Source organism: Helianthus annuus, chromosome 5 (assembly GCF_002127325.2).
Source record: "Helianthus annuus cultivar XRQ/B chromosome 5, HanXRQr2.0-SUNRISE, whole genome shotgun sequence".
In the NCBI taxonomy this organism is placed as follows: Eukaryota; Viridiplantae; Streptophyta; class Magnoliopsida; order Asterales; family Asteraceae; genus Helianthus; species Helianthus annuus.
Window position 1 is genome coordinate 168,643,899 of NC_035437.2, and position 26,269 is coordinate 168,670,167.

At 34.2% G+C, this 26,269-nt stretch overlaps 2 long non-coding RNA genes across 4 annotated transcripts; both read left to right on the plus strand.

Moving 5' to 3' along the window:
• Positions 1-16,554: 16,554 nt before the first annotated feature.
• Positions 16,555-20,145, plus strand: LOC110941654. 2 transcript variants are annotated; one of them, XR_004893574.1, is made up of 3 exons: positions 16,555-16,862; positions 18,149-18,659; positions 19,310-19,331. It is a non-coding gene; the product is annotated as an uncharacterized LOC110941654 (long non-coding RNA). The 2 variants fall into 2 exon arrangements; XR_004893575.1 differs by having other exon boundaries at positions 16,701-16,862; positions 18,149-18,233; positions 18,570-20,145.
• Positions 20,146-20,633: 488 nt separating this feature from the next.
• On the plus strand, positions 20,634-25,577 carry LOC110941653. 2 transcript variants are annotated; one of them, XR_002594234.2, is made up of 4 exons: positions 20,634-23,090; positions 24,377-24,461; positions 24,798-24,887; positions 25,536-25,572. It is a non-coding gene; the product is annotated as an uncharacterized LOC110941653 (long non-coding RNA). The 2 variants fall into 2 exon arrangements; XR_002594235.2 differs by lacking the exon at positions 24,798-24,887 and having other exon boundaries at positions 25,536-25,577.
• Positions 25,578-26,269: the final 692 nt, after the last annotated feature.

Here is a 26,269-nt window from a genome sequence, read left to right on the forward strand (position 1 = left end):
TATGTGAACTTTATTACCTTTAACCTTACTATGCACCGTAGGGGCATTTTGGTAATTTCACATGTGCCTAAAAGGTCAATTCTGGAATTCTGAGTTCAAAACATTTGCCTACTGTTTAAAATATAAAATTCACTGATTACATCAGTAGGTTCAATCCCTTAAGCTTAATAAGGTTCTAGTGCACACTTATGCGTTAAAAATGCTTAAAAAGGCGATTTGGAGCCATTTCCGGGTTTTCTGTAAAAAGCTGATATTTTTAATATTCCAGAAGACTCAAAATAATTTATTTATCATAAAAAATTCAGTAGAAATTGGTTTGAGGTCAAAAGGATTTGTAAAACTCATTTTATGGCTTAAAAGGGCAAAACCGGCATAAACCGAATTAATCTTAGAACACTAAGTTATGCTCAGCCTAAAAATAAATAAAAATCTCCAATAATCCCAAAATATTATTTTATAACAGTGGGTAAAAATTTTGGTATAAAAATTTGGGTTTTGATAGGCTATATGTAATTTACGCCATTTAATTAGTAAAGAAGCTCTTAATTACGCTATTGAGCATAACTCTTAATCTAGACCTCAAACTGACCTCAAATTTTGGGTGCAAGTTTATAAATCAGTAGCTAAGGTGTCTACCCTTTCACATTTTCAAAAATCACATTTTAAGGTCAAATGGGCATAATGGTCAACATATAAGCGATTAACGGAAACATGCATGTGAATAGGATATCTAATGAACCAAGTTGTATAATCTCAGAGAGTTATATTAACATGCAAATAGGTTCAAAAGAAGCTCTAAGGGAGTCCTAATCTTGGCTTAAACGGGTCAGAACTGAAAGTCAAGGCAGAAGTCAAACTTTGCGACTTCGGTTCCAAACCGAGCCTATACTGAAAATTGTCGAGTTGAACATGTTGAGATATGTTCTTACATCAATTACCAAGTTATTTTAATGATCAAACAGGTTGCATGTATCCTACATTGCTAATTATGCATTAATTTGCAAATAGCCTTTCTGTTGACTTTTTATAATAAGCTTTGACTCGACAATTAGCATAGTTAAAGTGGGAATCTGGAAATACCCTTTTAAGGGTTTGTTCCCCACATAATTACCTACTTATAGGTATTTTTAATTCGTGATTTGACAGAGCACATTTTAATTAATCACGAAGTCAAACCTTAATTACGACGGTTTGACTTTTAGCTAATTAACTAAGCTAAAACGAATTAGGAAGGGTTAAGGACACTTACAAGAGTCCTAATTATGCTTAGGGACCACTAAGAAGCTTGCTTGCTGTCCAGAGAGCTCCAGAAGTGAACTTGTGAACTCTTTGCAAATGAGTGTTCAAATGGTTACAACCTCAAGTCCCTTATATAGTGAAATTGATCTCATAAGATGATGCCAAACAAGTCTACACTTGTTGTAAGATCATCCCACATGTCCCTAATGCATGAAAACTGGTTGGGGCAGCCCATGGTATGCAAAACAAGCCTTTTAAGTCGGTTACACAGCTTTTACCGGCATCTGTCCAAGAATTCTGATACTGGCACCCTGATGCGGCCCGCGTGAGCCTGTAAGGGGAGCTTACGCGGGTCGCCTGACCTGCATAACCTGCCAAACATGTTTTAAACTTTGCATTTTCAGTCCCTGGTCCTTTGTAACGTGGTTTTAAGCTTCTAAATTGCTATTTCAGCCCTCTAACTTGATTTTTAAGGGCCTTGGGACTTTTACTAACTTGGTTAAGTCCTTGACTAACCTTGTAACCACTCATAAGTCCTTAGAATTCAATGTTGACGCTTTTAACCCCTCGTACACGAATTTGATCATAACTTTCTCATACGATAACGAAACTTTATGAAATTTTAACCACATATTCTAGTGAGTATATTTTATCGTTACAAAGCTTCGGGTCTGCCAAAAGGTCACTCAGAGGTATACTTTGCACATGTTGACACTTTTAGCCCCTGTAGTTTGTAATTCCTCACTTTCTTTCATATTTAGCTTCGTATGATCCATGATTTATTCGTTGGAAGGTATAAACATTATGTAGGGCTATTTTAGAATATATTTATCCATTGTTGACACTTTGGACCCTTATATTCACATAGTTTTCCCCGTTTGTCAACTTTAGTCCCTCCAAAGTATTCTTTCTCACGTTCAGAGCTTGTGACACGTGTTTATACATTATTGGGCATAAATTTTCAAGGTGTTACATCCCATATATTAGCCTCGTAACGATTTGGGACACATCCTCCAAACAAGATGCGTACAATCGATGCTACCTAACATCCCAGGAATGCGGTGTTTTTCTTCGTGATTCTGGTATAAAATCACCACATCATTGCTTGTCGGCCTACGCAAGAACTCATTGTCGTACAATTGATACACGACGTTACATAAAAATTGTAGGCATTCCCGCGAAGTCATTTTGGACATTTGTAAATACTCGTCACCTTCATCGGGAATATTACCGCCCGCGAGTTGTTTCACAACGGATGTAATTTTTTGTATTGTCGTAAAACTCTTTTTCAACCTACCATCCCATCCCTCTTGAAACCAAAGATATTATGCTTCCACATCACCAAAATTTTTTAAGAACAACCGTTTCGACATACGAAACCGGTAGCAGAATGTACCGTGATCTTACTTTGGTTCATTAACAAAATAATCATTCATAGGATTTTGTTATCTTGTACATGGTCACATTTGACGATTTTTTAGAAATGTTTGACGACGTTTCATGTCTTCCGCTTTGGCTTGCTCAATGATATCTTTGAAAAAATTTAAGCTACTATCATTTGACGAAAAATCATCTTCAAAATCATCGGACGGTATAAAATATACCAAGGTTATCTTTTGAGAAATTGGTCATTGAGAAGTGAGCTTGAAAAGGTGAATGTTTTAATGATAATGTTGAAGATTTGAGTGAAAATGGTAGAAGGTTTGTATAAAATGATGAATGGGGACGGTTATTTATAATGTTTAAATTAATAATTAATTTAATTTTTTTAAAAGCATTTAACGGTCAAGAATATGATTGTTCAAAGTCCAACGGTCTCTTTTTTCTTCTTGTTCAAGGCGGCAAAAAATACCCGAGCACGGAACCAAAGCAACACCTTCCGTGATGGTGATGGTAGTGGCGGTGTTACCGTGCGGGTTGGAACCCTAGCCCGTGTGGCCTTATTTGACCAACTCGGTGTCAAGAGTTATGAGGAGAATATGTACTAAAAGTCTAAGCTTTAACATATGGACTAATGTCTAGAGTAACGTGTTTATACATAGAGTTCAAAACAGCTAATGGGGTTAGTGGTCTATTGGCAAAGACAATGTCTTTAAACACTTTGGGGGAGAGATTTTGGGTTCAAGTCCTACAGACGAATGGATTAAAGAAATTTGTTGTTCAAAAAAAAAGAAATTCAAAACATAATTAAGAAAGATATTAAATGCAATAACATAACGTTAAATAAAGGATAGCGCATTTGTACGTAGAGAAAATGTCTGCATATCGTATTGTCTAAAGGACCATGGTACTAACCAACACAAACACCCATGGACAGGGTCGTCACAATGAAGGCATTAGGGTGAAGGGAGTGGTTAGACATTTGGAATAGCTAAACTCCCAAACCACCCAATCACATAGCGTCATGTCAATTGTTTACCTAATACTCAAAAACATTGGCAGTGGCTTACCTAATGGGGTTTAGGTAAACTATTAAAAAAAAAAGGAAAAATGTGTGATTGGTTGAGAAGGAATGGACCCCATCACACACCTTTCTGTCTCCCCCTTCCGTCCCTCTCCCCGACTCGGTGAACCTTCACCGATTTTGGCCACCAATTCAGTAAACACTTGAGCGGTAAAGGGTTGGCTGTAGTCACCGATTCGGTAAACATACCGCAACCACTCGTATACGCTTAACTAGTGAATAGTTTCAATACTCTATGCTACTTCAAAGAAAATCTGTGCATTTAGCCATTCAGGTGACTTTAAATATCTCGGCTCTCGCTCTTTATGTATGAGGTGTGTGTAGAGAAAGTTCTAGACATTATACATTATTTTTGTGCGAACACAAAATAAACAAAACAACTCATTATGATCTAAATTAATTTGAAATACAAGAAGATGATTGAAATGCCATGTTTATTCATTTTTTAATTAAAAAAATGAACAAATTTCGTTTATATATCATGTGTTGGTTAGTTGGTTATATTACCTACACATAACCTATAAAACATATATATATATATATATATATATATATATATATATATATATAGGGTTAGGATCATATGAGAAGCACTAGGCTAATTGAGAAACTTGAAAAGCACATATGTATAGTTTAAAATTGACTATATACATATATGTATATTGTCAAATCTTGAATTATACACATATGTATATACTCAATTTTAAACTATACATATGTGTATATTAAGAAAAGCTTAGAAAAATGTGTGGTCCAGAATACTTCTCATGTTTCTCAAATAGGGTGGATTTCTCTTAGGATCCTTACCCTATATATATATATATATATATATATATATATATATATATATATATATATATATATATAGAGGCCGGTTATCATACAAATAACCTAATCGTACATTATGTACGCTTCATCCACAACCGTCGGATCATCTTTCTTAAACAGCGCGTTTTTCTATTAAATTTATCAACATAGGATTAATAAAAAAGAAACCGCCAAGGTTAAAATCGTCAAATTAAAGATCAAAACACCTGATAAACGACAAACAAAACCTCAAAAATCATAACGTAAGATCTAAACCAAAAACGAAATTATAACAATTAATCAAAAAACGATCGATTCCTATTCACCAAATCGATCGATTCCTATTCACCAAATTCTTCTGAGAAAATGAACTTCTGATGAATTTAGAAATTCTGGATAGACCGACTATCGAAGAAGATGATGCAGAATGTCAAATCATGTGCGAAAACGTCGACAATGCAAAATGCGAATTCAGTAAAAAAAGAATTCTTTGAAATTTCATATAGTTTGCGAATTCATGACATGCATATGCGATTTCAGTAAAAAGTTAAGTATTCTATGAGATTTCATATAGTTTGCGAATTCATGATAATACACATGCGATTTCAAAAACTTTTCAAAAAACTTTTCATACAGTGTGCGATTTCAGATATTTTACACATGCGATATCAGAAAACAAGATATTTATATTTTGGTTTCTTACAGTTTGCGAATTTCTTTCGAATCAAAGTGCGATTTTGAAAGAGAACACTGCAAAAAAAACTTTAAAAAAATACTTTGTAATAAAAAAGGAAAAAAAACAAACTACCAATCTTAAAAACTATAAATAGTATTATTTTATATAAAAAAACTTAATTTATTAACGATGTGACTATAATTTGACATGTAATGATGAATTTTACAATAAATACTACTGAACTTTACCACCCTACCTATATAATAAACTTACTATATTAATATAAAAAACCTAGATATAACTACTTTCATATTAAGACAAATAATACGAAATAAAGACACACAACAAACAGACCAACAAAAAATGGCAACTGAAGAATCAGAAAAAATCAAAAACATTGCTATCAAAGTGCTATTGTCAACAAGAACGTTGACAGAAATAAGCACTGATGTCAGCTCTTCTCATCTGGTTCTTGATGTGCAAGGAAAAATTCTTGAACAAATCAAGAAAAATCAAGATGTATGGGAGCAACTACTTCAAGAACCACAATCAAGCTTCAAAGACAAAGCTTTGGATCACATAAAGGGGCAATCTCAAGCTGATGACTTAGCCTTCTCTTTCCTGACAGATGCTCTAAACACTGTGAAGGAGAAGATGGAGTTCAGCTCTTATGAACGAGACAAAATATTTGCTCCAAGTAACTAAAATCTTTTATTTCATCGTTTTGTGGTTTGGGCTCTGTTAGACAATAACTAATATTATATTTTGGGTACATGTTTTGAACACATATTATGTTTGCTCTTAATATTAAATCGCATGAATGATATAGCCATCATTGTCACATAACAAAAACAAGATAACTCACAAATCGCACGTAATAAAAATGAAATCGCATGTACAAATGATTATACACTGTATCTTATTGAAATCGCATGCTTTAAACTAGAAAATCGCATGATAAAATGATATAAAAAGATGAATATAAAATCGCATGTGTTTAGTATAATTCGCATGTGCATTTATAAAACCTACTCATCCTCGTCATCTTCAGACACCTCTTCCCACTGATCTTCTTCTTCAGATACATCATCACTACTGTAATCTTCAAAGTTATCTTCCTCTTCGTCGTCTTCAACCTCGTTGTCTTTGTCTCTCCCACCATTTTCAATCTGGACACCCTTCAACTTCTTTTTCCCTATTTACCTTGTTGTTTGGCTTTAAGCTCGCCGCAAGTCCGAATGTCATGACCTTTTTCATTGCATACGCTACATGTCCTTGACCTTTTCCCTTTGCGGCTTATCATTTGTTCCTTCTTAGATTTAATCCTTCTATGCGAGCTGCGGCCTTTGTTTCTTATACCAGCCGGCACACGAACAGTAGGGGGAGCATTAGTTACTGGTTGTTGATAACCAATCAACTTTGAAAATCGGTCAAATTTTGGATCAAGTTGCTTGGTTATGTGACTCTGATCAACTCTCTCTTTAAGCTGCATCATTTGATCCCTCACTAAGACAAGTTGATCAAGGTCGGAAATCAAATTACTAACCAAATACTCCCCTGTGTGAATGATTTCACGAGCAATCCGTTTAGCCTTGTTTTGCACATCCTTACCACCGATATTTAGATTGTACTTCACATTTAACTCATTGGGCACCACATCCTTCGTCCATCTCTTCATAACATATTTGTTTGGAATTTCTTTAACACCAAACATCTTGAAAAGAAAATATATGTGTTTGCATAGCAGCCCATACTGCTCAAAACGCAAACAGCTACACTCTGCAGTTACATCATTTTCAAGATTCTTGAACCACACCTAGAAATAACCAAAAAAAAAGTTAATAAAATTTAAAATCGCATATATAAAAATAAAAATTTCGCATGTCTAAACCATCATGTAAGTGAATAAAATTAAAATCGCGGGTGAATCATAACAATTTCGCATGTGTAAAAAATTATGTAAATAAATAAACTAAAATCGCATGTGTGATGAAACAAATTCGCATGTCTAAAAAACATGTAAAATACCTCCAATAAACCATCGCCATGTGCTTTAAAGTCCTTCAACAATATTCTGATACGTGGACCTTCAACTTTGGTGTCCATCGGCAAACATTCGGAAAATTGTTCCATGTATCTCTAATTGCTGATCAAAAAATATAGACCTGGTGTAGATCTTAGCAGCATCTTTTTCCAAGGTAGTTTGACTCCAATCAGCTGGCTCAGTATATCTTGAAATATGATCATTTTTTCTATGATTGAACCTTTGTACATCCATTGCACCATCAAAATGATTCATAAACTCTACGAGTGTGAGTTGTGAATTAGCAACCTGGCAAAAAAAAATGGTTCTCACTCTCTGATCTTGAAGTTGTTCTCATAAGACCCGACATTAGCTCATGCCGGTAAAAAGCCGGAATCCACATGGATCTCATTCCAAACATATCATCAATCCATTTGTTTTCAGTGAGACCGAACTCAATTATCACCAATTTCCACTGTCTCTCAAATTCTTCGGGCTCAATCGAATCAGTCCAAACAATGTCGCACATCCTCCTTTTAAACTTATCATTATTACACAACTCGTGTCCAACCTATAACAATAAATGCTTTTTATATCAGCCTATAACAAAAAAAATTAAAATAAAAATAACCCTAGCAAAAGACAAAAATATTGCATGAAATACCTTATCTGCCACTTTTTTCATTATGTGCCACATGCACAATCTGTGTCTGCTAATAGGGAAAACCTCCTCAATAGCCTGTTTCATAGCAGGGTCTTGATCCGTCACTACAACATTTGGTTGCCGACCAAATGACTTTGAAAATTAATTCAGAAGCCATTTATATGATTCAATACTCTCCGATGCCAGCAACCCAGCTGAAACTGTTACATTTCGACAGTGGTTGTCAATGCCAGTCAACGGAACAAACACCATCTTGTACCTAAACAACACATGCGAAACAACATTTAGTATGTGCGAATTATTAAAAATCACATGCGAAACCAGAAGTATGGCATGCGATATATTCATCACATTCTGTTTGTTTACACATGCGATATAAAAATTGCATTAACAAACAAACATGCGAAAATAAGTAACAAACATGTTTGTCTTGAAACACTTACCTGTTTGTCTTGAAAGTTGCATCGAACGATATCACATCCCCAAATTCAATATAGTTAAGCTTGCATAAACCATCAGCCCAGAACAAACCAGTTAACCGTTTGCCATCATCAACAGAGTATTCAAACGAATAATCAGCTAAATAGTTTTTTTTGTCAGTCATCCTATTTATTACCATGTCAGCGTCATATTCTCCTATATAGCTATTTATTCGCTTCCTAAAATTTTTGCAATCATCAACCGTGGCACCAACGTTCTCAAAACCACCATAACGTTTCCTCATTATATGGAAAGCTTTGACAGGACCAAGGTTTAAAGTGCCAAGTTCCCATACCATCTCCTCCTGGACATCTGACAATTGTCTGTAAGCTAGGAGCATGTGAATGTCATTTTGACATACAAACTTATGATTATGACCATCAACAAATCTCTTTACTGTATATAATCTACCATCCACAGTGCAAATCATAAGTTGAGCTTTGCATCCGGTCCTAATAGTCCCCCTGTTCCTTGTTTTGAATTGCTTTTTTGACTTCGAATGATCATCAATACACAGAGGCTTATGTCCCACTTTAGAACAAACAAAATACTTAGTTTTGATTATACCACCACTGTATACTTCACCACCTTTCCGAATAGAAAAACCAGCTAACTTAGCATATGATTGATAAAACGCATATGCTTGTTCAATAGAGATAAATTGCATTCCAACAACAGGTGTAGCTGATGCCTGAACCTCCGGAGTGTAAACCCTTTCATCTACATGAATCAAAATAAGAAACATAAAACGTCATATAAAACACATGCGAATTGTCTGATCAAAGCATGCGAAATGATGATATTGATTAATGTGAATTACATATGCGATTTATTACACAATAACATGCGAAATTGCAAAAAAAAAAAAAAAAATCAAATGCAAATTGTAAGAGTAATAACATGCGAATTTATACATGTTGCTTTTCAAAATACAAAAGTGTAATCAAAACATTCAAACTACAAAAACAGCTACAACAATGCTACGATTAAACAAAAAACAATTATACGAACAATTTAGATATCCGAATTAACATAATTACCAATAGAAAACTCGTTTGCAGCACTTGTACTTGAAATTGGAATTGGAATTGGATTTGCAGGTCGCGGATTTATAACATCCTCAATCGAAACTCTCTGATAAGCAAATAATTGAGCATGATCACCGATCGGTCGATTTTCTTCAAAATCAACTTCTGTTCGTCCAGTGCTACTCTGTGGATCCATCGAAATAAACAAATTGAATGAAACCCTAACACAGAAGAACGAAAACTGCAAATTGTGAATTATGGAAAATTTGAAACTGATTTGAATAATAATTACCGGGATATCAGTGTAACGAACTTCTCGCTGAATGAATGAAGAGACGAATTTGCCCTCTGATGATTAGGTTAATTGTCTGATTTAACCTTATTAAACCGAAATGAATCAGGACACGTGTATGGCTCAAAGTATAGCGTATATAATGTACGATAACCATATTTGTACCATACTCTTTACCTATATATATATGATAGGATCATTACAAGATACTAAATTCTTATGAGAACTGAAATAAGAATCTAAATTGTTAATTTTTCGATCAATGTTTCAATTTTTTTATATTAATGATTAAATTATGTGTTTAAATTTTGTACCATTTGCCTACACATACATGGTCAACATAACCAACACATCTATAGGTTATATACCAATAAATCTAATTTGTTCATATATTTTGAATTTCATAATAGATTGCGTGAAACAATAAACATCACATAAATGTAGTTCTTTTTATATTTTTAGTTTTTTAAATACTGACTGATTTTCCTGTTCTCGCTATATATATAGTACTAGGTTATAACCCCGTGTATTACACGTGTTGGATAAATGTAACTTTATATACTAAATTAAAAAAATATTTTTTAAAAATCTCGTTTATTACACGGGTTGAACAAATGTAATTTTATATATTAAAATTATGTCTCTAAGAATCCCATGTATTGTACTGAATAAATGTAATTTTATATACCAAATAATAAAAACTCGTGATTTGTACGGGTTGAATAAATCTAATTATATATACTAAATAATAAAAAAAAGTTATATCTTTAAAAACACTGTGTATTACACAGGTTAAATAAATGTAATTTTATAACCTTGTATATTACTCGGGTTGGATAAATGTAATTTTATAAACTAAATAATAAAAAAGTTATATCCTTATAAACCTCGTGTATTATACGGGTTGAATAAATCTAATTATATGTACTAAATCATCATCATCATACTCAGTAAATCCCACCAATAGCAAAGCTAAGGTAGGGTCTGAGGAGGGTAAGATGTAGAGGCTGCTTTCAGTGAGACCCCCGGCTCGATAGTAGTTTTGCATCAAGCCTTGGACATAAAGCGCATAACACTCAGCAATCAGGACAAAGACCGATTAGTGCATGTTCCCTTTTGTCTTTCTGTTATCAACGCCACCACATGATGATGATGATGATGCATTATTAACCGTCCGCCGCTTTTAACGTTATTTTCACGAACTTAGTAAAATAACGTTAAAATTAGTGCAATTTCACTTTTGCCCTCCGAGCGTCCACACATATATATTATATGCGCATACCGCAAGCGGGGCGAATATATACTAAATAATAATAAAAAGTTATATCTTTAAAAACACCATGTATTACACGGGTTAAATAAATGTAACTTTGTATAGTAAATCATATGCTATTGGATTCGTTTAAAAAATCATAAATTTGGTTCGGTTTAATTCGAATCAAATCACAAACTTGGTTAAGTTTAATTCGAATTGATTAGAACCCGAATTTGAAAAATCAAAAACAGAATTATATTATTAGCTTATCTTCCTAATTAGTGTTTTTTTAAAGTTTGATCTAATGTCTAATAAGTTATTTTGTATATTTTGTTTGTACTTTAAATTTTTTATATGAGCGTATTATTGTTTTTTTAAGTTTAAGATTATTGTTTTGTGCTATTATTTAAAAAATATCTTTAATTTATAACTTAAATTTGAAGATAATATATTATTAGAAAAAATAGAATATTTATAACTTAAATTTGAAGCAAATATATTATTAGAAAAAATAGAATGATTCTATCCGACATTCAAAGTAAGATAAGATTTAATATTAATTAATTATTTATTATTTAATTAATTGATATAAGATAAGTATGAAAAGGCAGAAAATTACAAATGTAGACGCCTTCAATGAATGACACGTGTCATTTATTGGTTTCTTTTATTATATAGTATAGATTCTACATAGATCACTCCTAGATACATAAATCAAACAAGTAAATTACTAGTTTTGTTTTTTATCTATATACCTAATTTCAGGCGGTGTCCTTCGGTGCGAAATTGATGAGCTCTGTACTTAAGGTTTCAAAATCTTGCACGGTATGTCCTTTGAGCCTAACCCAGTTAATTTTGGTTGTTAATTCGGGTCATGTGCCTTGCACATGAGGGTATTCTTATCATTTCACCTCCCAAGAACTATTAAATAAATAATTTATATCAAGGGACTAGTTGGGTAAAGTATAAATAAAAAATTCATGCACTCGCTCTCTCTCATCCTCTCTATATCACATGCTCTCCACTCTCTCTTTCTCTCTAGAAACCCTTTGATCTCTCTCTCTAGAAAACCCTCTGCTCACACCCTCTCTCCCAAACCATGAATCTTATTTTATAAGATTTTAAGATGGTGGGTGGTGGATTGTTGTGGGTGTGATGGTGATGGTGGGTTTAGCAGTGGTGGGAGGTGTACGATGGTGATGGTGGGTTCTAGTGGTGATTTGGGTTGGTGGGGTTGGGGTATGTGGTCGATAGGATGGTGATGGTGTTGTAGTGGTGGGTGGTGTACAATGGTGATGGTGAGTGTGATGATGATGGTGGGTTGTGGTGGTCATTTGGTTGGTGTGGTAGAGGTGGTCGGTCGGATTAGTGGTTGGTAGGATGGTGATGGTGGGTTTAGCGGTGGTGGGAGGCGTATGGTGGTGATGGTGGTAGTCTGGTAAAGAAAGAGTGGTAGAGAGAGACGCGGGGGGGGGGGGGGTAATAATAATAATAATATGTTTTAAAAAATGTTTTAATTTTTAAATAATATTAAATAAATAGGTAAAATGACTAAACTACCCTTGGGTGACTAGATTCAACAAAAAAATCATCTGAGATATGCTCAAAGGACATATCATGCAAGATTTTGTAACATTAACTACATAACTCGTCAATTTTTACGTCAAAAGACAAAAGTTTTTTTACTCAAATCCAACAATTACTTACCCTCATTTTAGATTACGAGGCCCAACTTTCTGAGATAATGATAGTTTGTTTAGTTTCACATATACCCTTTACGTACATAAGACACTAGGTTATAACCCGAAAATTTTCTGGGTAGGAAAATTTAATTTATAACAAATAAAAGTATAAAAATAACATTTTTAACCTCTAAAGTATCCTCTTTCTGTTTTCTCCACCATAAATTTTTAATTCGGTTTCATAGACTTTTTCTTGTTGTAAACTTCACATCACTATTATAATATTTCCAGTACACCAGTACTTGCTACTGAATTCAATGCAGTAAGTAGTTCCAAAACATTCAAAAATCTGTATAAATTCATTTTTAAATGCAGAGTTAAAACTTAAAAGCATATCTTGTATCTAGCTGCATACTTGTTCATCCATCATAGTTTTTTGATCTAACAACATGCAGCATCTCTGTCTCAGAACAGTTTATGACTTAATCCTAAATTTAAGAATGATACATAATTATCACAATCAACATTAAAGAAATTACAACTCTTTTAACAAAGGCTTAAAGTTTTGTGAAATAAGCTTAATTTCAATCTATACACATGCCCATTCTAATTCAAATTATGTATCAAATTAAAAACCTGTTAATAACCATATTAATTAAACAAAATGCACAACACTTACATAGGCCTTATAGGTGGTTGTTGAAGAGTAGTTGCAACATGACCCTGCTGCATCACCATCTATCTGAATAAGAAATATAACTAAAAAGGATTGTAATTGCAAAACCAAGCTATCTCAATAAGAAATGTAATTAGAAAATGATAGTAATAACCAGTAAGTAATCCTAATCATCCTATATCATTTATCTATTTAATTATACCTTCACATTATGTTTTATATCCAAGTCAAAACACAAAATAATACATAGAAAGAAATTATAAAGCAAGAGAATTCTAGTAATAAAAAGATAGAATTTTGATGTTAATTACCTTAGCGTCATCCCTTGTAAGCCGAAGAGAAGAATTAATTAACAAAGAAACCTTCTTATAGCATTACATCAATTCTGTCACATTAATGATGAATTAAGTTAATTAAAAAAAGGAATGGACTAAACGGGTGAAACACATTAATGGTTTACTTCCAAATTTAAATTAAAACAATGATTGACTTCGAAATTTAAAATCAAACACATTAATGACAAACTTTCAAATTTCAATTTAATAATAATTGACTTCGAAATTGAAAATTTAAAATCGAACACAATAATGGTTTACTTCAAAATTTAAATTTAAACTAATGATTGACTTCAAAATTTAAAATTTAAAATCTGAAAATCAAATCCCGTAAATCAAGCAAACTTATTATGAAAGTCTAACCTTGCCAAGCAAAACCAACAAATATGGTACCAATTTCCAGCCACAGCAAGCATATCTCCGTCCAACATAGTTGCAGCCAAAAACTCCGGACCATCCAAAATAAACACCTAACGAATCAAAATAAAAACACATAAACCTTGAATATTACTCACTTTATGACTACTATCCCCCAAAACAAAACTTTGTCAACAAATTATACTAACTTATGCAATGGTAAACCATAAAAATAACAAATTAATTTAGATGATTAGCCTTGCAAAAAAAAACCCAAATCATGAAAGTTTACCTGAATCGTTAACGAAAAAAATCATACTCAGATTGGGTTACTCAAGCGGATATTAATCACTGGAATCAGATCTGGTATCAAACATAAGAGCACACATGAGTTAATTAACGGAACAAAATGGTGAGGAGAAGAATATACATTAGTGAATCGAATAGAGATCAATTTCCCATAGGATGTGGCACCTGAGGAAAACCTACAGCAATCTTGATTTATCATTTCACTCCTCTGTGCTTACTTATCAAATTTCGGGAAGAAATTTCTTTCAAGTTGGGGATGATGTGACAACCCGAGATTCCAAGACCTTTCCTTTACGCGTCATCTGTTTTATGTGCCATATGTTTTACAATCCTGTGTTTACATTTCGTTGTACGTTATGTCTGATTTTTTTAAATACATTGAATTGGTAAATTCTATTCTAATTTATTTAATTGGTAAATTCAAAGATTGTTATACATCAAATTATCCTACATCATACAACAAGCAATATTTATATAATAATATGTTTAAAGATATTGGTGTCCATGTAACTTAAGCTAATGATTGGGCTTCATGTGATGTACTGACACAATCTTTGAATTGATTAGTAACTCATGCAATTTCTTAATTCCAATCCCATTAAGCCGACAATATTAATACATTTCAAATTCAATTGGACCAAAGAAATCACTACTCTAAATTAAATATGAACACTTCATGTGATGTCTTCTGACACAAACCACAACTCGAAACAAAACAATCAGCTTTTGACTAAATTTGATTTTCATTGGACCTCCAATACAATCTCACATGGGCCGATATCAACAAATCGCCTCTTTTAATATTGCGGCGGCCCAATTAGAGGCTTAAACCCATTATCTCGGCTAATAACATAAACCGCCCCAAACCTTAGCTATTTGTATACGTATTATACTTCCATTAGATTCTGGATTAGCCTAAAACTAAAACAAACCCCTACCCTCCTCCATCTTCTTCGTGTGGCAGTAAGCACTCCCTCCCCTTCGTCGTGATCACCATCACCATACTCTCCTTAGTCTCGGTCAGTATCTTCTGGTATTTGTTTAACTTGTTGGTCGTTTTGATATTTGTGTTATCTAGATTTAACCTATGTGCAATATAACATGTATGTAATATGATCAAGAACTATGCGCATGAGTAACCTTATTTTGATCAGAATAAACATGAATCGAATTATAAGTTGTGGGTATCTATGTGGTTTGAGTAGGCATTTATGTGTGGTAACATATCTAGGTATTGTATGTTTGTAACCATGAATTGTTGATCGATGATTGTGTATGAATAACAGGGTTTCATGATGATGTTGTGTGATAGTTCTTGACATGATAATAGGACTTTAATGGTTAAACTTGTGAACATGTAAATTGGTATACAACTTTAACGTAAAAGATTTTAACGATCTTCACATGATAATCGGCTGTTTGGGATCATAGTTAGTTGCAAAACTATTGTGGGTTGGATTGTGTAGCAAGTTGAGTCACTTTCAGGATGGGCCGCAAACAACCTACTTAAGCACTGGGCCGCACGATGATTGTAATGGGCCTGGTAAATGTATGCAAGAAATAATTGAATATGTGTATTATGTTTTGGGCCGCTAAGTTCTGTGGTTGGAATTGCATATAACTGTTATGAGATATCGGGCTTAAAACGTGATGTTAGATCAGCAAGTTGAAATGGGCTGCATTGTTGGATTAAATATTGATTTGCTGGTGAATGGGCTGCGTAGGAACCAATAGAATATTGGGCCAGAATCACATGGGCCACACGCTTAGGAGAATTACATGTTGGGTGGTTAACTGTTTATCGGAACCATGGGTTGCACCTTTTTAGTGAACACAGTGAGGCCCAGGCAAACGCTAGATGATTACACACGGTTAACCGGCTAATTTCAATGTATGATTTCTTGTCACCATTAATGTGTGTACTTAAATGTCAACTGAGCTATTCGTGGTAAGATATGATATGAACTAAGTATACACTAGAGACTATTTAATTGACTCTTATGGCTTGAACTTTACGTGTGTGCTACGTGTATCTTGACTGTGTGATAAGTGAATGTAACACCCCGAAAACAGGTTTGGAAATTAAACTCCGTTAATACTAAAGACGGGGAAAGTACCGTTAGCGGTAAAAGTAAACCGGAAAATATTAGGAATCAAGTGAATAATCCTAATATTAATTAAAGGTGAATAAGAGCTTCCAGGAAAATATAATGGATAAAAGGCCCGATTTAACGGGACTTAAAATAAAACGGGTTTTAACTCCCGGAACCCATTAAGTTAACTAGGTAAAATTAACCTAGTTAGTAATGAGTAACTAAATAATAAACTATGGGTTATAGTTTCATTTATGAATCTCTAAACTTGAGGGGCTAAACATGGGCAACTAGAGAAGTGTTTTACTAAAACACTTAAATAAAAAAAAACACACATACATGTGTGTACGTATGCGATCAGAAGAAGGAGCCAGGAGAGCTCAAACCCTAGTTCAGCAAATCCTCCAAATCGAAGCTCAAATCAAGCCCGAATCGTCTGCATGATTACAAATTCGTGATCGCCTAGTCGTGGGGATCATAAGGTATGTAAAAATTTGATGATTTGTGAAGTTGTAAAATTTGAGTAATCTTCATAATCGCGAATTATGTGTGGATTAGAGAGGCTATGGCTGAATTAGTGTTGTATGATTTCTTGAAAACAAACCCTAGATGTAAACTCGCTAATTTAGCACCATAAATTAGTGTTTTGGTTAACTAGTTATGTAGGTGCTAAGTGGGTTTTATGAATATGGGATGAACACTAGAATTATAGTGTTAAAATAGAAGAACATTAGCTAAGTAATGCAAGTTCTAGTTGTAACTTATAAACACTAGACATAAGGGCTTGAAATTGATGCTTGAAGCTTGGTTGGAAGTTAATCAAGAACTTGACAAAAGAAGTATACGAATCTTGCACACTAGGTGTTTGTTAAAATGCCTAAATGAAAACTAAAGTGCTGAAATAGATGATATTTTTGACATCTCTTAGCCTACAATCACTGTGTTATAGGTTTCTAACCATTACCAAGAGTTTAATAAGGGTTATAGCCATGGAAATAGGTTGCATTTGATGGTTTGGGTCGAATTTGAAAGGAACCTAAACATGATTTCCGTAGTTTTTTATATGGATTTTGACTAATATTAAAAAAATCATATAAAATCAACCGTTTATCCGATTTGGGTGTTCTATACCTTTTCGGAAAGCTTATGAAGTAAATTTTTACTGTTTTCAATCATAAGAAACCAATGTGGTTGTTAAAGAGGTCAAAAATGTGATTAAAACTGCTGTTCAGAAAAACTTAAAAGCTGATTGAAAAATGAAAATATAGTTGCTGTGCTGATTTTATAAAAATCATATAAAATCATAGAAAATTCGTTAGAAGGTGTACCTTATATGCTTGCGAAGGTATTGAAGTTTTCTACGATCCATTTTTGAACATGTTAATCTTGTTCGGAATTTAAATGGGTCATAATGGTCGATTACAGCAGCTGAATAGAAAAAAATCGCTGCGCATTAATAATGTTATTATTAATCCGGAAAAGGCATATGATTGCGTATACTTGTTTAGTCATGAAGTATTTATTGTTAGGAACAAATAGCACTTTATGTGACATGCTTAAAGTGTTTAAAATCACTTACTGACTTGTTATATAAGTAATTTCACTAACGGGTCAAACGATTAGTGAATGAAAATAATTATGGTATGAAACTAGTTGTTGAGTACATGGCATGCTTTGATTTATAAGTATGTAAAAAAAAGGGGTCCATAGGGTGATGGCCATTATATAGAATGACCAATCTAACCATCTTATGGATGTTATGATATAGTTGACTCTAAACAAGCTAGGTGGGAGCTTGAAAAGGGACGGGTCAAACGGATCATGGATGCGAAGAATGTTTGCGCGGACGCGAGGTAAGTATAACTTACACTAGTCATATATTTTAGAATGTTCTTTTGTCGTGTTGACTACGAATAAGACAAATGATAATTTAGTCACACGTTGACAATAATCGTTAGTTTTAAAAGACGCTTTCCCGCGTAAGACATAAAGAGCCGAAAGTGGTAATAAACGGTTTATAAATAAAATGAGCATACGGTGTTAAAAAGAGCGAGTCATGTAGATGAGATGATAATAAATATTATCTCGCAAAGATAAACGGTCAATTCGGCCAAACGGGTCAAAAGGTGTAGACATCACCTTTTGACAATATCGACTAATGATTCTGGTGTCGAGTTATATGTTTACAGGAGTAGGTATCCAATGGATACTCGCATCGCTCTTAATTAGCAATTATAAAGCAAGGTATTAAACCGGGTTAGTAAGTTGATCCGAGCCAGGTATGTATAATATATTAACTCATCATGTAGAACTTGAAGTTCTATAAAAGTTAGGCAAAATAAAAAAAAAAGAAGGGCATTCGGTTACCTTAATAGGTAAACCGAAGGATTTAAATTATTTAGACAGAATGTTTTGAAAACAAGATTTGGTTAAAAATGAGAAATTAGAGTCAAACAACAGGTTTGTTTGATAAAATCACGAACGGGTCAAATTTGGTAAAAAGGGGTAATAAGCCGAAGACTTAAAAGTCTTAAATTTTGTTAATCCAGATGTTGGGTCTTGACTCCATTTGATGGAGGTTCAATTTACAATCACGTAGGAAGAAACGGTAGGTTAAACAGACAAGCGGATTAAAAGTTATGAAGGTTTCCGTTTTAGAAATCGGCAAACTTGGAAAATCTTGCAGAGGCCACCGTAAGTTACGGTAGCTACCGTAACTTACGGTAGCCTTAAAAATCTTTACGCCTTAAACCCACTGAGTTACGGTGGAAGATTCAACATTCAGGGGCTACCGTAAATTACGGTAGCCACCGTAATTTACGGTAGACCCTGTAACAAAATTTATTTTAATCAGTTTCGTTTCCCAGAACTCGTTAGACACGTTTATAACCCCCGTAAGACTAAAGCATTTCTTGTTTATGAAATGTAGGTACATTTTGGATGCCGGAAGATGATCAAGCTCATTGGAGAACCGAACACGATAAAGATACATGCTTCCGCACAGTGTCTCGTCGTAAATTTTAAACGACGAATTCAATTACGTTATGTCGAATAACTTATGATTTGTAAAAGTTTTAATAAACCCGTATTTTTATAGTATGTGTAGTCTTATCTACACAACTACTTGTTGGTAATTATATGTAAAACCGTTAAATAGTAATTAGGATGTTACAAGTTGGTAATCAGAGCTCATGGTTAAAGAGTAAGGTGTGTTCGGTTCGAGGCTTGATCGCAAATCCGGTAAGTACATCTATGCTAATAGTTTAGCATGCTAAAGTGTTGTAAACAACACATGGGGTTATCGTGTGATACACGTTACCTCAATTAAGCGATAAATGTAGTTGACAAAGTTACGTGTGTTGACACATATAGTACAAAAGTCTTGTATTATGATACGGGCATTTGGTAAAGTTGACATTACTAACTTTTGTGAATGTCTTGATTGAAGGACACTTGCGTTTAAAGATGACAAAGGTTAAACAAATTAAAGATGTGATAGAGGGACAGTCCGAGGCATGACGAGAGGAACATGCTCACTAAGGACTAAATCGCGTAAAGACCGCGAACAAGGTTAATGGCAAGAAACGCCCGTCGGGGCAAGCATTATCAGGTGCGTGCTTTTAAATATAATCGCGCAATTAGTAATGTGCAACAAACATGTAAAGAATGATTGTCGCATATGTAAATTAGAAACTTGAGAAACCTGAATAGAATACCTATCCAGGATATTATCTCCAAGAAAACTAAATAGAGGTGTTACTTACATGGGATGTGATGTGAAAACTATAAAAAGGTCGTGTATGTCATGTGTTAATCGCTTACTCTGGCCAAGTAAGTAGTGGCATATGATACCATGAGTTTCTTATAGCGGACACATTATATCTGATGTAGTAAGGACGGGGTAAATGGGACAAATTAAAAAGTACCCAAAAGAGTCAAGTGAGCAAAATATTTGATAATAATGTAAACGCACAGCCGAGTGACGGAAGCGTATTATATTAAGATAATGAGCCCGAGTGAAGGGACAAAGAAACACGTAAGATGATCAGAATACGTATCGGGAGGGGGGTGTACTTACACTCGAACCCGGAAAATGCAAATATGTAAAATGATGTAGACATGTATTGGGAGGGGGTGTACTTACACTCGAACCCGGAAAATGCAAACATGTAAAATGATGTAGACATGTATTGGGAGGGGGTGTACTTACACTCGAACCCGGAAAATGCAAATATGTAAAATGATGTAGACATGTATTGGGAGGGGGTGTACTTACACTCGAACCCGAAGAATATAAACATGTAAAATGATCAAGATATGCATTGGGAGGTAGTGTACTTACACTCGAACCCGAAGAATGCAAATAAGACTCTTAACGGGCCGATTTTGTAAAACACCAAATTTGAGAACAAAGTAGGAATATAAAAGCGAAACAAAGTCATAATGCATACCGTAAGGGTTGCAATAATAACGAATTCGGTAAAACACCCGGTTGGTGGGTAAGGATTTAAACACATGCGTAGACTGAGAAACAGGAACGCGCATGGAAAGTCAAAAGACTCGGGTTTTGGGTCATGACCAAAGGACGATAAGATAACGGCAAATAGAAATTTTGATGAATTACACTCAACTATTTTAAAGTTGAACGGGTCGAACAAAGATTGAAGTTTGACATTTATAAGTGATGAAATTTTCACACGAACAAGTCAAACAAAATTTAAAAAAAAAAGGATGACTCTTGCTAAAGTAAGTAAGCACGAATCAAATAAAAAAAAGTACGAAATATTAGTAAACCTATGTAAAAGAGTTAAAGGTGTTAAAAACATTAGAATAAAAGAACCCGGGTAATGGGACGTAAAGAAGTATAGGTAAGGACCGGTTAACAGTAAGTGTAGGGCAAACCGACGTGTAATTGACGTTAGAAGTCAAGGAGTCGGAAGGATAATTCGAAAGAAAACAATGTAGCCTTAGACTACAGTCAAGGTCAAACGAAATCCAAAAAGTAAACGTGAATAATTCTAAAACATAAGAGGGGGTGCCTTAATGCCATATGCGTATATAAATGTATACATATTTGAATAAAGACTTGAATAAAAGATTATCTACGGGATCATCATAACCTGCGGGATATGAATTGAAGCAAAAGGATCATAAGGGTCTCACCTTAAAGAGGTGAAAACATAAGGAAATAGCCTACAAGGTTAAGTGAAGGAACCTACGGGTCAATAGTGTAAGGTGAGGGAATTCGTTACAATTCCCCGCATAAAGTAAGAACGGAAAACAATAAATTATGAGTTATCAATTTCCTTGATATGGATAATTAACAAAAGTTAAAAGGAAAATGCTAAAATAAAACTCCGGTTTTTGCAAGAAATGACGTTTTTACGAATATGAGTTCTGATAGACGAATATGTAATAGGCATGAAAGATGTAAGTCTTGACACTGATAAGTGCAAGACGATACATTTGAAAAGAAAGGTTGGAATAGACCTAAACATGACGTGACGCGATCACGGTCAAGAGAAGTAATGTGAAGTAATCATATTATGACCCGAGTGATGGGTACAAAGTAACTGGACTGATAAGTCTAGTTAGTGAGATCGGTTAAGGTCGAAACCCAAATTAAGAAATTGTTTAACACGTTATTCACTACGAAGAGTAATGTAGAATAAACATAATTTATAAACCTATGTGACTAAGTGGCCAACGTTTGGCGACTCGGTCAAGTAAACAACAAAGGTATATAGACCCAAGAGATAAAGTGACGGCCCATGAGACCTCACTAACAGAAAATATTGATCACTTATTTGAGGGGTCATAAAGCTATAAGTTCATGAACAAAAGAATAGTTGCTAGAAGTGAAAGATTTCACCAAGGACCTTTAAACGGGTCAAAACGACGGATTCATAAATAATTTGATAGTATATGAAAGCGATGAATATCGCTAAGTTAACCGGACTAGTGGAAATAACGAGGTTACGTTATTTCAAGATTGCACTGTGTAGTATGAGATACGTAGACAATTAGTAACCAAAAGGATATTGCCATACTTTTCTGGTAATACTAACAATTGGTCAAAGTAAAAGTAACGTTTAAAAGATTTCTCGGATCAAATGCATTGAGTTTGAACTCGATGAATTAAGCAAGAAAAGGTTTCGAGGACGAAACCTCTTTAAGGGGGGTAGACTTGTAACACCCCGAAAACAGGTTTGGAAATTAAACCCCGTTAATACTAAAGACGGGGAAAGTACCGTTAGCGGTAAAAGTAAACCGGAAAATATTAGGAATCAAGTGAATAATCCTAATATTAATTAAAGGTGAATAAGAGCTTCCAGGAAAATATAATGGATAAAAGGCCCGATTTAACGGGACTTAAAATAAAACGGGTTTTAACTCCCGGAACCCATTAAGTTAACTAGGTAAAATTAACCTAGTTAGTAATGAGTAACTAAATAATAAACTATGGATTATAGTTTCATTTATGAATCTCTAAACTTGAGGGGCTAAACATGGGCAACTAGAGAAGTGTTTTATTAAAACACTTAAATAAAAAAAAAACACACATACATGTGTGTACGTATGCGATCAGAAGAAGGAGCCAGGAGAGCTCAAACCCTAGTTCAGCAAATCCTCCAAATCGAAGCTCAAATCAAGCCCGAATCGTCTGCATGATTACAAATTCGTGATCGCCTAGTCGTGGGGATCATAAGGTATGTAAAAATTTGATGATTTGTGAAGTTGTAAAATTTGAGTAATCTTCATAATCGCGAATTATGTGTGGATTAGAGAGGCTATGGCTGAATTAGTGTTGTATGATTTCTTGAAAACAAACCCTAGATGTAAACTCGCTAATTTAGCACCATAAATTAGTGTTTTGGTTAACTAGTTATGTAGGTGCTAAGTGGGTTTTATGAATATGGGATGAACACTAGAATTATAGTGTTAAAATAGATGAACATTAGGTAAGTAATGCAAGTTCTAGTTGTAACTTATAAACACTAGACATAAGGGCTTGAAATTGATGCTTGAAGCTTGGTTGGAAGTTAATCAAGAACTTGACAAAAGAAGTATACGAATCTTGCACACTAGGTGTTTGTTAAAATGCCTAAATGAAAACTAAAGTGCTGAAATAGATGATATTTTTGACATCTCTTAGCCTACAATCACTGTGTTATAGGTTTCTAACCATTACCAAGAGTTTAATAAGGGTTATAGCCATGGAAATAGGTTGCATTTGATGGTTTGGGTCGAATTTGAAAGGAACCTAAACATGATTTCCGTAGTTTTTTATATGGATTTTGACTAATATTAAAAAAATCATATAAAATCAACCGTTTATCCGATTTGGGTGTTCTATACCTTTTCGGAAAGCTTATGAAGTAAATTTTTACTGTTTTCAATCATAAGAAACCAATGTGGTTGTTAAAGAGGTCAAAAATGTGATTAAAACTGCTGTTCAGAAAAACTTAAAAGCTGATTGAAAAATGAAAATATAGTTGCTGTGCTGATTTTATAAAAATCATATAAAATCATAGAAAATTCGTTAGAAGGTGTACCTTATATGCTTGCGAAGGTATTGAAGTTTTCTACGATCCATTTTTGAACATGTTAATCTTGTTCGGAATTTAAATGGGTCATAATGGTCGATTACAGCAGCTGAATAGAAAAAAATCGCTGCGCATTAATAATGTTATTATTAATCCGGAAAAGGCATATGATTGCGTATACTTGTTTAGTCATGAAGTATTTATTGTTAGGAACAAATAGCACTTTATGTGACATGCTTAAAGTGTTTAAAATCACTTACTGACTTGTTATATAAGTAATTTCACTAACGGGTCAAACGATTAGTGAATGAAAATAATTATGGTATGAAACTAGTTGTTGAGTACATGGCATGCTTTGATTTATAAGTATGTAAAAAAAAGGGGTCCATAGGGTGATGGCCATTATATAGAATGACCAATCTAACCATCTTATGGATGTTATGATATAGTTGACTCTAAACAAGCTAGGTGGGAGCTTGAAAAGGGACGGGTCAAACGGATCATGGATGCGAAGAATGTTTGCGCGGACGCGAGGTAAGTATAACTTACACTAGTCATATATTTTAGAATGTTCTTTTGTCGTGTTGACTACGAATAAGACAAATGATAATTTAGTCACACGTTGACAATAATCGTTAGTTTTAAAAGACGCTTTCCCGCGTAAGACATAAAGAGCCGAAAGTGGTAATAAACGGTTTATAAATAAAATGAGCATACGGTGTTAAAAAGAGCGAGTCATGTAGATGAGATGATAATAAATATTATCTCGCAAAGATAAACGGTCAATTCGGCCAAACGGGTCAAAAGGTGTAGACATCACCTTTTGACAATATCGACTAATGATTCTGGTGTCGAGTTATATGTTTACAGGAGTAGGTATCCAATGGATACTCGCATCGCTCTTAATTAGCAATTATAAAGCAAGGTATTAAACCGGGTTAGTAAGTTGATCCGAGCCAGGTATGTATAATATATTAACTCATCATGTAGAACTTGAAGTTCTATGAAAGTTAGGCAAAATAAAAAAAAGAAGGGCATTCAGTTACCTTAATAGGTAAACCGAAGGATTTAAATTATTTAGACAGAATGTTTTGAAAACAAGATTTGGTTAAAAATGAGAAATTAGAGTCAAACAACAGGTTTGTTTGATAAAATCACGAACGGGTCAAATTTGGTAAAAAGGGGTAATAAGCCGAAGACTTAAAAGTCTTAAATTTTGTTAATCCAGATGTTGGGTCTTGACTCCATTTGATGGAGGTTCAATTTACAATCACGTAGGAAGAAACGGTAGGTCAAACGGACAAGCGGATTAAAAGTTATGAAGGTTTCCGTTTTAGAAATCGGCAAACTTGGAAAATCTTGCAGAGGCCACCGTAAGTTACGGTAGCTACCGTAACTTACGGTAGCCTTAAAAATCTTTACGCCTTAAACCCACTGAGTTACGGTGGAAGATTCAACATTCAGGGGCTACCGTAAATTACGGTAGCCACCGTAATTTACGGTAGACCCTGTAACAAAATTTATTTTAATCAGTTTCGTTTCCCAGAACTCGTTAGACACGTTTATAACCCCCGTAAGACTAAAGCATTTCTTGTTTATGAAATGTAGGTACATTTTGGATGCCGGAAGACGATCAAGCTCATTGGAGAACCGAACACGATAAAGATACATGCTTCCGCACAGTGTCTCGTCGTAAATTTTAAACGACGAATTCAATTACGTTATGTCGAATAACTTATGATTTGTAAAAGTTTTAATAAACCCGTATTTTTATAGTATGTGTAGTCTTATCTACACAACTACTTGTTGGTAATTATATGTAAAACCGTTAAATAGTAATTAGGATGTTACAGTGAATAAGGAATACGTGACTTGTTGTACGTGAAACATGTGGTGTATGTGTACATAGAACTGACTGTTGTCGGTAACCCTTTTAGGGCGTGTTTTGTTCGACAAATAAACAAGATATTTAATCTTACCGAGCAAACCGAAGGTGAGTTCACTGTTCTTTTCAAGCATGCATCCCGGGGAGGGAAATCGGGTAACGTTCCTAGGAGGAACGTCAGGTTTTCGGGATGTTTGTTATTACACTCAGTTTCTATCACATAAGACCCCTTACATCTACCGACAGTTGCCGAGGAGGCAACGAGGTTATTAGTTGATAGCGCTATTAGGTTTGGCACCCTCACACCGTACCTGGGAGGACGGGCGTGAACTAATTTCCTTAAAGCATGACCAATGTTTTGATAGAGACATTGGGGTTGGGCAAATACATCTTGTAGCCATCTGCGGTAATCGAGTTAATAACAACATCAAATCAAATTATTGAACTATTGAACTGT